Here is a 14336-nt window from a genome sequence, read left to right on the forward strand (position 1 = left end):
CAATAATGTTCGTTTGGGAGCTCGTATGAAGTCTGAGACGTATTGTGTTTGTCTGGTGATCAGTGTCAGATGTGAAGTCTCAGCAGATTAAACCATCACAGAGTTTACATGATTTAATGTCTGCATGTTCATTTCTATTGTAAAGAAATGGACGTATATTAAATATTCAAATGGATTTAAACTGTTTGGCTAAAAAATAAGCGTTTCTCTCCGTCTAAAGTGAAAGTGAAGATAGCGTCCGCGAGACGAGTCAACTATCTCCCCCTGCAGGCATTTGTTATAATATATACATAATGCTTTTTATTTATAGACCACAAATGTAATGTGTTTGTTAATGTTATGTTGTTTAATGTAACTTGGTTTTAATACTTTATTTGAACCAATTATTATTGCATCTTCGTTATTATGTAATTTTAAAGGCTACTGCTCACTTGGGTCTATTTTTATTACCCAAAAATAATAAATTACTTCATTATCAGTTAGTAAAATAATTGTTAGGGCCAGTCCTTGATTAGTTAAAACATTTAAAAATAACATGATTTCAGTTTCTTATTCATTTATTTTATCATCGAGGGTTTCTTAAAAAGTGTAAAGATATCGTCTCGTCTCGTTCTCGTGAACCCAATCTCGTGTCTCGTCCCGTCTCGTGGATTAAGTGTCTCGTCACACCCCTACTATATACTTGAAGTGAATATTGTTTATATACACTTACCTAAAGGATTATTAGGAACACAATACTAATACTGTGTTTGACCCCCTTTAGCCTTCAGAACTGCCTTAATTCTATATGGCATTGATTCAACAAGGTGCTGAAAGCATTCTTTAGAAATGTTGGCCCATATTGATAGGATAGCATATTGCAATTGATGGAGATTTGTGGGATGCACATCCAGGGCATAAAGCTCCTGTTCCACCACATCCCAAAGATGCTCTTTTGGGTTGAGATCTGGTGACTGTTGGGACCATTTTAGTACAGTGAACTCATTGTCATGTTCAAGAAACCAATTTGAAATGATTCAAGCTTTGTGACATGGTGCATCAGAGGATGGGTACATGGTGGTCATAAAGAGATGGACATGGTCAGAAACAATGCTCAAGTAGGCTGCATTTAAACGATACCCAATTGGCACTAAGGGGCCTAAAGTGTGTCAAGAAAACATCCCCCACACCATTACACAACAAGGCATGATGGATCCATGTTCTCATTCTGTTTATGTCGAATTCTGACTCTACCATCTGAATGTCTCAACAGAAATCCAGACTTATCAGACCAGGCTACATTTTTCCAGTCTTCAACTGTCCAATTTTGGTGACAGTTTTCTATTTGTAGTGGAGATGAGTGGTACCCGGTGGGGTCATCTGTTGTTGTAGCCATCTGTCTCAAGGTTGTGCGTGTTGTGGCTTCACAAATGCTTTGCTGCATACCTCGGTTGTAACGAGTGGTTATTTCAGTCAAAGTTGCTCTTCTATCAGCTTGAATCAGTCGGCCCATTCTCATCTGACCTCTAGCATCAACAAGGCATTTTCGCCCACAGGACTGCCGCATACTAGATGTTTTTCCCTTTTCACACCGTTCTTTGTAAACCCTAGAAATGGTTGTGTGTGAAAATCCCAGTAACAGAGCAGATGCCACGCTCAAAATTGCTTAAATGACATTTTTCCCATTCTGACATTCAGTTTGGAGTTCAGGTTTTTGTCTTGACCAGGACCACACCCCAAATGCATTGAATCAACTGCCATGTGATTGGTTGTTTAGATAATTGCATTAATGAGAAATTAAACAGGTGTTCCTAATAATCCTTTAGATTAGTGTATCTGTCTATAACAGACAGGTATCCACACTATTTATCCCTCATCTAACCATAGTTCAATTATAAATGCATACAAATGTCTAAATATGTGAGAAAAAGCAGCACAATTAGACAAAAAAACCCTTTTTTATATATGACCCACTCCCTAAAACCATATTAAAGTCTCAAAATCAAATTCTGAGATAATGAAAATTAAAAGTCAGATTTTAGCCATTAATTTCATTATGATTTTAATCTTTGACATGACCTTATTCAATCAGTATTAAAGACATGGACAAAAATGTTGAGAGACACAATTTTTGATAAGACAGCCACATTTATTTTGTTGACAGCCAGAAATCATTAGTATTTAGCCTATTTAAAACAACGCAAGAATTATGCTAATGTTAGCAGTTTTCATTTCGTTAGTGCTGAGGGGTTAGTTGTAACACAGCGTTACAATTAACCCCGCTGGGTCAAAATATTTTCAAGCCTACCAAAAAAGTTCCTAAGAGCTGCAGACATATTTTAAAATGATGCTATGTTTTCGTCAACAAGACACTGATTAGGATGACATAACATTGTTTTTGGTATCTTAAACACTAAACTTAGAAACCGAAAACAAAACATATGATGAAAAAATGTACTTACATGCAACCAAAACACTCTTTCATCAATAACTTATTATACCTTTCCATTAATTTGTTTTTTGGCAGCAAAACAAAACGCTCAACCCTGTGCAGCATTGTAAACGGTCTGTGTTACAACTAACCCTGTATTAGTTTTGCCCCGTGCACAATATCTGGAGGACCCCCAGTAAAACCACCAAGGGTTCGCGGACCCCTTGTTGAAGACCCATTCTTTAAGTAAATTGGCTTAAATTGTTTTTTGTTATTGTACCTTGACAAATTAATTATGTAAATGACCCTTGGGTGTTAAAGACTTGCACTCCTCGCATCGCTATAGTGTTTGCCCTGTCATCTACATAATTGATCAAACTCTCCTTTAAAAAGTTGAAAAAAAATCCATGACATGGCCCTTTCAAAGCAAACATAAAAACATGGTCTAATGGCTTGCTAGATAAGCTGTTCTCCGGAGCGCTGTTCAGTGTAGGAACATTTGTGGGTTAATGAGGTGACTTTGGGATTTGCATTTTCTATCTGACAACAGTGCCACAGATTGTAATGCAGGGCATCGCCATGGCAACGTCTCCTCCACATCAGCCTGCTTTAGGGCAGGTTAGTCAGTTGTGTTGTTATGGTCAAGGCTCGGCACTGAGCCATGAGCTATCATCATCGTGACACTGAGAGACCCCGAAGGCAGTGACCCTTTAATAAATATATGCTCCTGTTCTGAGATCATATCAAGGGGTCGTATGATGTGAGTAATAAAAATGAAAAATCTGACAACACAGCCATACTGAAAAAATTAAGAAGAAATTCTGGCACCTCTACTGAATATCGTTCAGCTCCATTAAAGTTGATGAAAACGATACTCTTACATGACATAGCTCAGTGGTCAGGGTGACAATAAATGTAATGGTTACTTCACGTCTGGTTTTAGTGTCTGCATGGATGAATAAGATTTATCATCTATTCTGTCTTGAATTTTGGACACTGTCATGTGTAATCTTTTTATTGCTTACTTTCCCTGTTTGGTTGTCTGCATTGTGACCATTCTGATCTGCATTATTCGACCCAACATAAAAATGTTTTGCTGAACTTTTGTTTTTATATTTACTTGTAGGCATTTTTCCGATGCTTTTATCCAAAGCGACTTACAAAAACAGAAAAAGCTATTTGTCATAGTAAAACAATGAGAGAGCCATTACAAAGTCTTATTCAGCATACAAAGTTTCACAAACTCTTTAGAGAAAGACAGAACATTAGATTAAGTTTTTTATACGTACTGTAGGTGTTCACATAAGGGTTGCGAGATGTTTTTTGAATGTTGATTGGGATGCGGCTGAACGGTCGGAGTTTTGGAAATTTCACCAGCAAGGACCGGTGAAGGTGAATGAGCGGGAGAGGGCTTTTCGACTCTTTAGTGAAGGTCCCACAAGATGTCTTTCATTTGCTGACTGCAGAGTTCTGGATGGGGTCTGAATGTGAAAGAGGGATTGGAGGTGTTTTTAATTATTAAGAAAGTTGATATACAATACGTTTTAACTTTTGGTGCACAATGAAAACCCTGTGTACATTTCTACAGAAGAGAGTTTCAGATCTTTTTTATTTTTGATCGAAATTACTCTTTCCTCGCCAGCGGTTTTTTAAAAGTTGCCAGTCAGCGCCAGCATTTTTTATTATTTTCACAAAAGTTTAATGCCTTCCAGAAAATGTTCTTCTTTAAATATATAAACATACAATATATCAAATGAAAGAACAGACCCTCCGCTTACAAAAAAATGTTTCATCCTATTTTTGTTTGTTCTCTTTTTATTAACTTTCAAATATGGGTAGGTTTCTTTAAAAAGAAAAAAATTGAGCAAAAAGCTGAGATAATTGCATTTTTGTAAAGGGCTTTTGTTAGAGATCAGATTCAGAGCGATGATCAAAACATACAAAGAGTATTTTACTGTTGAGTGAATTCTTCAGAGTTTTATAAGTTGGGTGCAACACAGTCTCAAGGCAAGTCGTGTATTAGTAACAAATATTTTGATTAATTAATTAATTAATTTCCGCTGTTTTTCATGTCTCTGGAGACTAATGTCTTTTTCATCCTTCCCAGCACAAATTTCTATCAATAGCTGTGTCTGTGGCATGACTTTCTTTATCGTGTCATTTTATATTTTGCTTTCTCATCGTTCTTTCCTATTTTTAAATCATTGTCACTTGGGTTTGCGTTAGGATGTAATTTTATGCATTGGTTTCTACATGTTTTGCATCTGCTTTTAAAAGTATTTTCGTCTGGAGTTGGGGTTTGGGTTAGTAAGTCGCAGAAAGTGATTCTAACCCAAACCCTAAGCGACAATGGTCAAAAAATAGGAAACAACAATGAGAAAACAAAATATAAAAAATGACACGATAAAGAAAGTCATCCCACAGACACGAACAGCCATTGATAGAAATTCGTGCTGGGAAGGACGAAAAAGACACTCGTCTCCGGAGTCACGAAAAACAGCAGCAATTCGTGTCAGCAAACACAAATAAATTAATAAAAATGTTCGTTACTAGGGATGTTAACAATTAATCGATCTTCGATTATTTGTCAATAAGAATTAAATTGATAAAACTTAACGATTGTCGAAAAAGCAAGCACGTTTGTGCGGCGCCTGCGCAAAGCACATACACAGCTGGTGAAAAAAATAAAAAGTGCGAAGAAGTTAAACTAGCCATGATCACAATGATGCTCGATGCCAAACACACACTTGGGCTTTTTGTCCTAATTCGAGACGAGGCTGGCTGCTAACGTAACAAAATTGCATCCGCAGTGGATCTGAGAGGGTCTGATGCCGAAAATCTAAACAGTTAGGATACTGAAAGCAAAGACCCTCTTCAGGGAAGCCTGCAAGATTAGCATAGCAGCGCTGCTAACGCTGCTTTAGGGAAGGCGTCCAGAAGCCGTTTTTAATAAACAGATTAAAATGAAAAACTTAAATTCTGGCAAGAAACTGTTAAATGTAAACTGTAACTGACTGTCGTTACACTCTGAACTCCCGCAACATATATCATTGATCATCATCATGACTGGCTGAGGCGCTACACGCTAAACACTGTTGCGGGTTTTCTAATGGAAGGTTGAAGTCTTCATAACATAAGCATCTTTGCTGAAAGTACGCCGCAGGTCTAAAGCTGAGGTAACGACGGGAAAAGTGCCCTTTCGTGTGCTTCTTATATATAATTATTACAACAAGCGGTGTATCGACGACTCAGAAAGCGAGGTGAACAACTAGAAAAATAACACTTGATGATAATGAAACTTTTATTTTGTAATGGATGCATGCGACTGTGCGGAGTGGCCGTTATGAGGCGGAGTTTACTGTGTCTATTAGTCATTATATTTCGTTACGAGATTAAATTGATGATTTTTATCAAAACACCAACTACATTGACTCATTTTACAATCCCACTAGCATATTATTTAGACAAAATAAAATCTTTTAATTCGCGTGAGGAAGCTGGCGTTTTTATGCACACTTTTATGTCATCGGCTATATGCCACTGCTGTAATGGCTTATTGCACTATTACTGTTAACGATTATTCGATTGATTGATCGTTAATTTAAATGATCATCGAATATGGGAAAATGCATAATTTGACATCCCTATTCGTTACTATAATACGACTTGCCTTGAGACTGGGTTGTTGGGTAAGAGCGCTCAATGGTGGATAATAATGGAAATAAGGATCGCCGTAAAAACTCGTCATTGACAGAGAAGCGTTTCTTTTAATCGACGAGATAACTCGCAATGGAGGGAAAAGAGTTACAGTATGTGCTGTTGTAATCCAATGTACTCGTATTTAAAAAAGTGCAAAGATTGTTTCTCATAATATAACAGCTTGAGTAGTGAAAGTAGTGAAAAACAAGTAATTGTATTACTATTGTGAGGTAGCAGTCTTAAGCCAGGAGTATAGTCTGTTTTTTTACGTGTATGCAAATGTACGCACACAGTCGAACGCACAGCCTTGCAAAATATAGTTTGTTTCGTACAGACAGCATGCGCATTGCGACAAAATGCAATGCATCTCCTGGGCTACAAAATACATTCTCCTGTAGGGGCATGCAAGACGTACGCATAAAATGTAGCAGGGTTTTAAAAATCCGGCTGTGCGTGTACAGTACTCGCGCACTCTTTTAATGATGAAAATTGTGTCACGTAGGGTTGTGCAATGAATTATGTTTGATTTTCAATGACTAATTTTGATTTTAAACGATTACAAAAACAAGATAATCGTAATTGTGCGACAATTATTGTGCAATTACAAATTGTGTGCTGCTGGACTGATGTGTTTGTAAGGCACTTCGAAGGCACCACTGCTTTGACATGTAGCCTATTGCAACACTTATTTAATAAAAAGGTTAAAGCGACCCTACACTTTTTTTAAATATGCTAATTTTCCACTTCCCCTAGAGTTAAACATTTGATTCTTACCGTCATGGAATCCTTTCAGCTGATCTCGGGTTCTGGCGCTAGCACTTTTGGCGTGGCTTGGCACAGTCCATTGAATTTGATTGGACCATTGGCATCGCGCTAAAATAACCAAAGAGTTTTGATATTTTTCCTATTTAAAACTTGACTCTTCTGTAGTTTCATCGTTTACTAAGACCGACAGAAAATTAAAAGTTGCAATTTTCTAGGCAGATATGGCTAGAAACTATACTCTCAATCAAGGACTTTGCTGATGTAAAATGGCTGCAGCAGGTGTAGTGATATTTCGCACTGCCCGAAAATAGTCCCCTGCTATTGAAAGTAGCAGGGTTTTGGCTTTTAATTGAGAATCCCTAGTGTCACGGACCCTCTCGTTTGCTGAAAAACGAGACTATACTTCGGCCTTTACGGTCTCCAGTGGTTTATAATCTGTATGTGTGAGAACATGAGAGTGAGAGACAGACAGGGCGAGCTTACGGTCTGGGGATTTTGCTCTGTGAGACATAATTAAATCAACAATGAAAGATTTGCAGAGAGCAGCCCTTTAAAATTTAATTTTCTTCTGCAAGACGTTGCATGGCAGCAGGGAAGATCTCTGATAGATGCGAATAGAGACATCAGGGTTAAGCAGAGGTTAACATCAGGAAACAATCCTCGGTTTCAACTAACAAACAAATCACTTTGTGTAAACGAGCTGCAAATCTGGAAGTAATTATTCATTCATCTGGATAGAGCGGTTAACCGATGTTAGAACTTTGTATTAGTTCTAGTTAACATCATAAATTAACAGATAATAGCTTCACTCTCTTCACATACTCAATGCACGTTAACTCATTGGGCCCTATTTTAACGATCTGAAACGCAAGTGCGAAGCGCAAAGCGCAAGTGACTTTGTGGGCGGATCTTGGGCGCTGTTGCTATTTTCCCGGCGGGAGAAATAATTCTTGCGCCAGGCGCAAATCATTAAGGGGTTGGTCTGAAGTAGGTTCATTATTCATAGGTGTGGTTTGGGCGTAACGTCAAATAAACCAATCAGAACGCTATCCAACATTCCCTTTAAACGGAAGGGCGCAAGTTCCATGGCGGGTTGCTATTATTATGACGGATTTACCATGTATAGATAAAAAGTTTCTAATAATACTGGATACAATAAATCACAAATACAGTATTTTTTTATAGAGCGCTGTAGTTTTAAATTAGCTAGCTGTTTACTAGTGAGCATACTGCTAATATGAAGCTCTTTTGAAAACATTAGACAGCTTTAAGAGTATAAAATGTTTATCCGAGCCTGACTTGTGTTGACACTTTGAATTTGCATATGCTGCCTAAATGTTATCTCGAAAGAAAACGCATTAAGCAGCCGTAGTAAACACACTTGACGTGTAGTGTACAAGCACCTGTTGTGTCCTGAGACAGTAGATCAGAGCTGATCAGTGCCAAGATCTTCATTATGAAGACCTGCTCCACTGAATGTGAAAGCCGCATTTGCCTGAAATTAACAGGCAACGCACAAACCTGTCGACTATCTGCAGGAAGATTTGACAGATGAAAGCTGAGATGGTGCTGAATTATTCTGAGACTTTATTCTATCAGAAGGGTTTCTGGACACAGCTGGGAAATGCTGATGGTGTTTTGCATCTTACACGAATTCGTTGGATGTCATTTTGTTTGCCAGTATTTCTTTACTGGACCCCCACAAGACCAACAAACACAAACTCACAAAAAAGCTATTCCTGAGAATGAATGAACTGGACAATAATGTAACATCAGTATGCAGAGAGCATGCAGTGACAGTCAAACAAAACCATGTTGCGTGTCTGTTGCGGGATTAATCCGGCATGCTGCGCGTTTATCGGCATCATTCAGAGGCGGGCAGGGAACGCAGGTGCGTGACGGTTCTGTGCCTGTCTGATAACTCTCACTATTGTCCAGCCTCACACAGTGTGACGGCACCAATCTGCTGTGAGAACAGTGGATGACCACGGCTGCTCAAAAATGCTCTCTTAATATCAGCACAGAGTCTTTAGAGAACATCAAGACTATTTTGCACGACAGATGTGCGCGCGTGTGTGTGTATTGCACCTCAGGGTAGAGCATTTATAGATATTCTTTTGAAAACCTGAATTTCTCATTTTGGTGTAAAGGCTGCAGCAAGACAGCAAATTCCCTTCTGAAACTTTCTGCCTGGTTCAGCACTTTTAACAAAACGCTGATCGAGCTGCATAGAAACATGAACAGTCAGTATGAGTTCGGCAGGCGTACAATACTGGTGATGAAAATGTCTGAATGTCACTGAATTAATCAAAATTTCAAAGTGTCATCTGCAAACAAATGAAGCTAGAGCTTTTCTCACATTCAATGCTGGAGCCAGGGATTTTTCATAGGGGTGGCCAGGCAGGGGTCAGCAGTTATTCTCATAAAATATCATTATGCAAACAAACATGTCAATCATCCAACCCTAAAGTACATTTTTTAAAGTATTATAGGTGCCTAAATCACAATGATGTATAACATACAATAGCTACAATACATTCATTTTAATTCAAATGTAATACATTTAAATTCACATAAAATTTATAGTCATAATTCACTGTTTTTGAAAACTATTTGATTGAATAAAACTGAACTTTTGAAATTCACTTTGAAACCAGAATTCATATCTCCCATTGCTGAAAAAACTTTATAAATACCAGAAAATCATGTCAATTATGTAGGCCAGTGGTTCCCAAACTTTTTCAGCATGCGGCCCCCCTTGTGTATGGTGCATTCCTTTGCGGCCCCCCCAACGAAAATTTGTGACAAAAACCTGTTCTAAAACTCAACATTTTAATAAAAAAAAACATTAAATTGCCCCGGCCCCCAGTTTGAAAACCACTGATGTAGGCCACTGAAATGCATTTTATTATAAGAGTCATTTGGCTGCTACTCTTCCTGAAGAAGGATGCTATAGACGATTTCAGCAGTAAAAACATAAACAAACTTCTTTCTTTTACAAAAGTGGAAACCCATGCTTTTTTGGAAAATCTTGTGATGCTTATCAGTGCAAATGTGTCGCAAGAGTTTTGCGGTCCAAACATTATCATAGACATGATCGAGGTCCTCTAGATCAGTTTTTATATGCAAGTCATTTTCATCTTGAAAATGCAATTCCAAGCAGGGTGGCCAGTAGGGCTGGGTATCGATTCAGATGTTCCAGATCGATTCGGTTTCAATTCACAAGCTATCAAATCGATTCGATTTCAATTCTGATAGATTTTTATACTCGATTCTGGATTAAACTCAATGAATATAGATTTAATACAAATACTATATAAAAAAAAGAACAGTGAACAGAAGTTTACAAGTGGGTAATTCATAAAAATAAATTAAAAGCCACAACACTATCGTTGTCGTCTTGCTTGTGAAATCGAAAATGCTTCCATACCTCTGACTTTTTATGTGAAGGTGGCATCAACGTCGACGAAGCACCTGAAACCGCCATTTTAAGCACTGAAAGCGCCTCTCGCTCCTTGATAACATTGCGCAAGGCAAAAAAGCGGGTGACATCTAGTGGAGAAGACTAGTAATTAGATTAACGCTAATCTTACGTTCAATATTTGCTGAAAAAAATATGAATTTTTTTTTTATTCGTGGCCTTTGAGAATCGATTATGAATGGACCACGTTTTAAAAAACAATTAATGGAAAAATCTATTTTTTTTTGCCCAGCCCTAGTGGCCAGCAGGGTGGCCGTGATTATGTCCATGGCAACATGATCTCACGGAAAGTCGTGTTATAGTCACAAAAATCTGATCAATTTATCCGTGTCCATGGCACGAAATTCAGCCTCTTTGTGTCTTTTTTGTGTCACTCAAACAAATCCCTACAAATAGTTTTTCTTTAGTTTATTTAAAAAGACTTTCTTTTTCGTTGCATTCTATGTATTATTTTCTAATTTTTTCCTATTTTTTAATAATTGTCGCTTGGGGTTGGGGTAAGATTTGGGATGTACTTTTATATATGGGTTTCTACATGTTTTTCTTCCACTTTTAAAACTATTCACGTCTGGAGATTGGGATTAGACTTCGGGTTTGGATGTCTAAAAATTATGAAGGCACCGAATCCAGGATTCGGATCGGCCAAATACTGGGCTTTTTAACGAGGTTCGGTTTTGGCCGAACCTTAGATTTTTTCCACCGAACCCTAGGCTTGCGCCAAGCTGGTCGACATAACTTGGCGTTGATTATGTGAAGGTTCGAATGTATTAGGCTGTGAGAATCTGAAAATGGAACTCGTAAGCAAAATAAGTTTTGTTTGGCAACCGAAAGAAGGTGATTAAAGGACCCTAAGCACAACATCGCTGTCTAAACATTTGCGTCTAAAACATCCAAAAGAATATGAGTTGTGCATGAAGGACAGCTGCCAAAATGCAGCATTTCAGCCTATTGTTACAAACGAAAACTAAACAGCCTACTATCCATGTTTATTGAGTAAATGTTCAATAACATTAATTTTAGTTAAGTCACCAAACATATTCTGATTTAAAAAAAAGAAAAACACTTTTCTTTGCATTGTTGCACTTCTATTGAAAGGTTTTGGTTTGTATAGGCTTATGGTAATTGTCAAAATACTTTATCCCACTTGTCATCCTGGCATAATGTTGCCTACAGTTAAAATAAAATAAAATGAAATGAAAAATACACTGCTGTGGATGTTGTTTACGTCATTAATGTGTTTTACTGTGTTAATGGAATAAGGGTGCGAGTACGATTCGTTATTCGGTTTCAGCTGAAATTTAAACTGTGGATTCGGTATTATGGCCCAACCCAAAAAATCTGGATTCGGTGCATACCTACTAAAAATGTAACAGAAAGTGATTCTAACCCCAACCAAAAACGACAATGGTAAGAAAATAGGAAAAAACAATGAGAAAACAATACATAAAATGACACCAAAAAGACAGTCGTAAACGGTCACGAAAAACTATTTATTGAAATTCGTATGAGTGACACGAAAAAGACATTTGTGCTCAAGGCATGAAAAAAGCTTAATTTCGTGCCATGGACACAAATAAATTAATAAAATTTTTCGTGACTATAACTTTCTGTAAGATCAGTCTGTTCTATGATGGACGTGGCCACCCCTGGCCTCCGCCACTGCTTCACATCTAACTTTACTTTTCTGAAACATAAATTTTTTTTCAAATACTTTATACAGTGCATCCATTAAAGATCATCATCTTGACACTTGCTGCTTTTATAGTCGGTTCCTCTCGGTGTAGTTTGTCTCATTAACTCTACAGTATTGACAACCTCAGTGACTAGAAACTTTTAGCTTAAAAAACTCTCTCTCTTGCTTTATCATTTAAAACTAACAATGTCATATTGGATTGGTTTGAAAAGTACGCTTGTGCTAGCTTTCAAATAAATACCACTTTGACATTCAGACATGTCTAGGTGTGACTTAAGTGTCCAAATACTGGTGGTGAGAATGGACAGGATCTTTCTCTTGTCTTTCTCTCTCTCTTTCTCTCACTGTGAGTTTTTATTCGTGCACTCTCTTCACATTCTGGCAGGATAATAGTGGCCACAAATCATCCCGTAGGCTTCACTGGGCAGGAAATTGATGTTCTTTCATTTCAAAACAATGGAGAGCCTTATGAGAGGCCTGATGATGTCATAACTCCAACGGGTGACAGGTTTGGGGGATGCTGGGACAGCTCAATCAATCCCAGCATGCACTGAGGCTGTCAGTGAAACGCAGGCCCGATGATCTCAATCACGCGCGCACATGCTGCTGTAACACAATGTCGTTAAACTGCTGCAGGTTGTTGAAGTAACTAAGGTGTGTAAAACTTTGTTCTATGCAAAATTATCAAAGTGTCCGCTTTGTGCATTTATGTCTACGTATGTCATCAGTGCACATTATTTTTTACAGATCTTTTATTAAATTCCTCTGACACTGAAGGAGATTGGTGGAAAGTGGCGGCTCGTGACTGCTCATCCGAGGGGCACTAATTCAAAATAAGTGTTCGGAGTGTCGTGTGTGGTTCCTTTTTTCAAAATATGCAAGAGATCCTGTGGGCATCACCTGTTTTGTCAAATTAAGTGCCTGCTGCAGACGCGTCTAAAGGGTTTATGATAAAGGAGACGCTCACTTTCACAAAATACACGCAAGACACTCCCTTAACATTAAAGGCGGAGTCCACGATGTTTGAAAGCCAATGTTGATATTTGAAATCACCTAAACAAACACGCCCCTACCCCAATAGAATCTGGACCTTCTGTTGATAGACCCGCCCCACACATACGCAACCCAGGCAACGATGACGGTTGGTAGACACGCTCCTTATTGCTGATTGGCTATAAGTCTGTTTTGGTAGTCGGCCCGTCTCCTTTTCCAAAGCGTTTTTCAAACATCGTGGACTCCGCCTTTAACTTTGATTACACATGAGATTATGCGAGTATCTGGCAAACATGAGCGTCTCTTTTATCATAAACCTTTTAGACGCGTCTGCAGCAGGCACTTATTTTGACAATATTTTTGATCTCTCGAGGTGCAGAACACATATTTTGATAAAAGGAACCACACACATGATGAGCTACATACATGTTGTGACGAACTTCGCATCGAGCGCCCTTGAAAAAAGAAGTCACCGGCCGCCACTGGATTTTGTCTGACATTACTTATGCCACATCAGATATTGCATAATGTTAAATAACCCAATTTTTAGCAGACCCTGTGTTCTGGTACGAAACGCCAGCATTTCATGATCCACTTGATCAGTAAAATCCATCCCTGCATTTATTTTCCTCATTGAATATATCTCATTTCATTCAGATGTATGTCACAATATGCACCTAAAATAGGTTGCATAAAACCATTTCACACTGATTTTAAATAAATGAGATGTTTCTGTAGCTCAGCAGCAGCACAAACAGGTTGTGGCTTTGATTCCCAGGAAAAACACGTACACATGAAAAATATATAGCTTGAACGTAAAAGTAAGTAGCTTTGGATAAAAGCATCTGCCAGATGCCTAAATGTAAGTTAATGTAATGTGCCGGTAACAAAAAGTTTGGAGTTTAAACGTTGATCAGGTATATAAAGTCTGATTAAAGGCTGACTGTGGGCCAGATGTTCTGGGTTAATTACAGCACATATAAAGCTCTTAAAATCAGCAGCGAGCTCTCCGTGTGGAATAAATCGTGATTGGAGGCTGATGGCCCTGGCAGAGGTACCGTATACCGGCTCCGTCTCGCTCTCCAGGGGAAAATCACAACGATGAAGCCTTGCTGACCGCTAACACGCCAGGAAACACTTCAAAGCCACTGGACACATGTGTGACCGATGGCCCTTTCCTGCCTGTCAGAGATGAGAGCGAGAAGCAGCAGGAATCTCTCTCTCGCTCTCTCTCACTCTCCTGTCAGGTCTATGGTTATGCTCGGCTGATTGTTGAGTGATGGTGGACCGTGAAC

The 14336-nt window shown here is 38.4% G+C and overlaps 1 protein-coding gene and 1 long non-coding RNA gene across 4 annotated transcripts in view; one reads left to right on the forward strand and one right to left on the reverse strand.

Moving 5' to 3' along the window:
* Positions 1–14336, reverse strand: part of chrm2a (cholinergic receptor, muscarinic 2a) — a 99101-nt gene that overhangs the window by 60938 nt on the left and 23827 nt on the right. The window lies entirely within an intron of this gene.
* LOC129432062 (uncharacterized) overlaps positions 1–14336 on the forward strand; it is a 139267-nt gene that overhangs the window by 56278 nt on the left and 68653 nt on the right. The gene's annotated exons all lie outside the window — the stretch shown is intronic.

The sequence above is a fragment of the Misgurnus anguillicaudatus genome, chromosome 1, assembly GCF_027580225.2.
Source record: "Misgurnus anguillicaudatus chromosome 1, ASM2758022v2, whole genome shotgun sequence".
In the NCBI taxonomy this organism is placed as follows: Eukaryota; Metazoa; Chordata; class Actinopteri; order Cypriniformes; family Cobitidae; genus Misgurnus; species Misgurnus anguillicaudatus.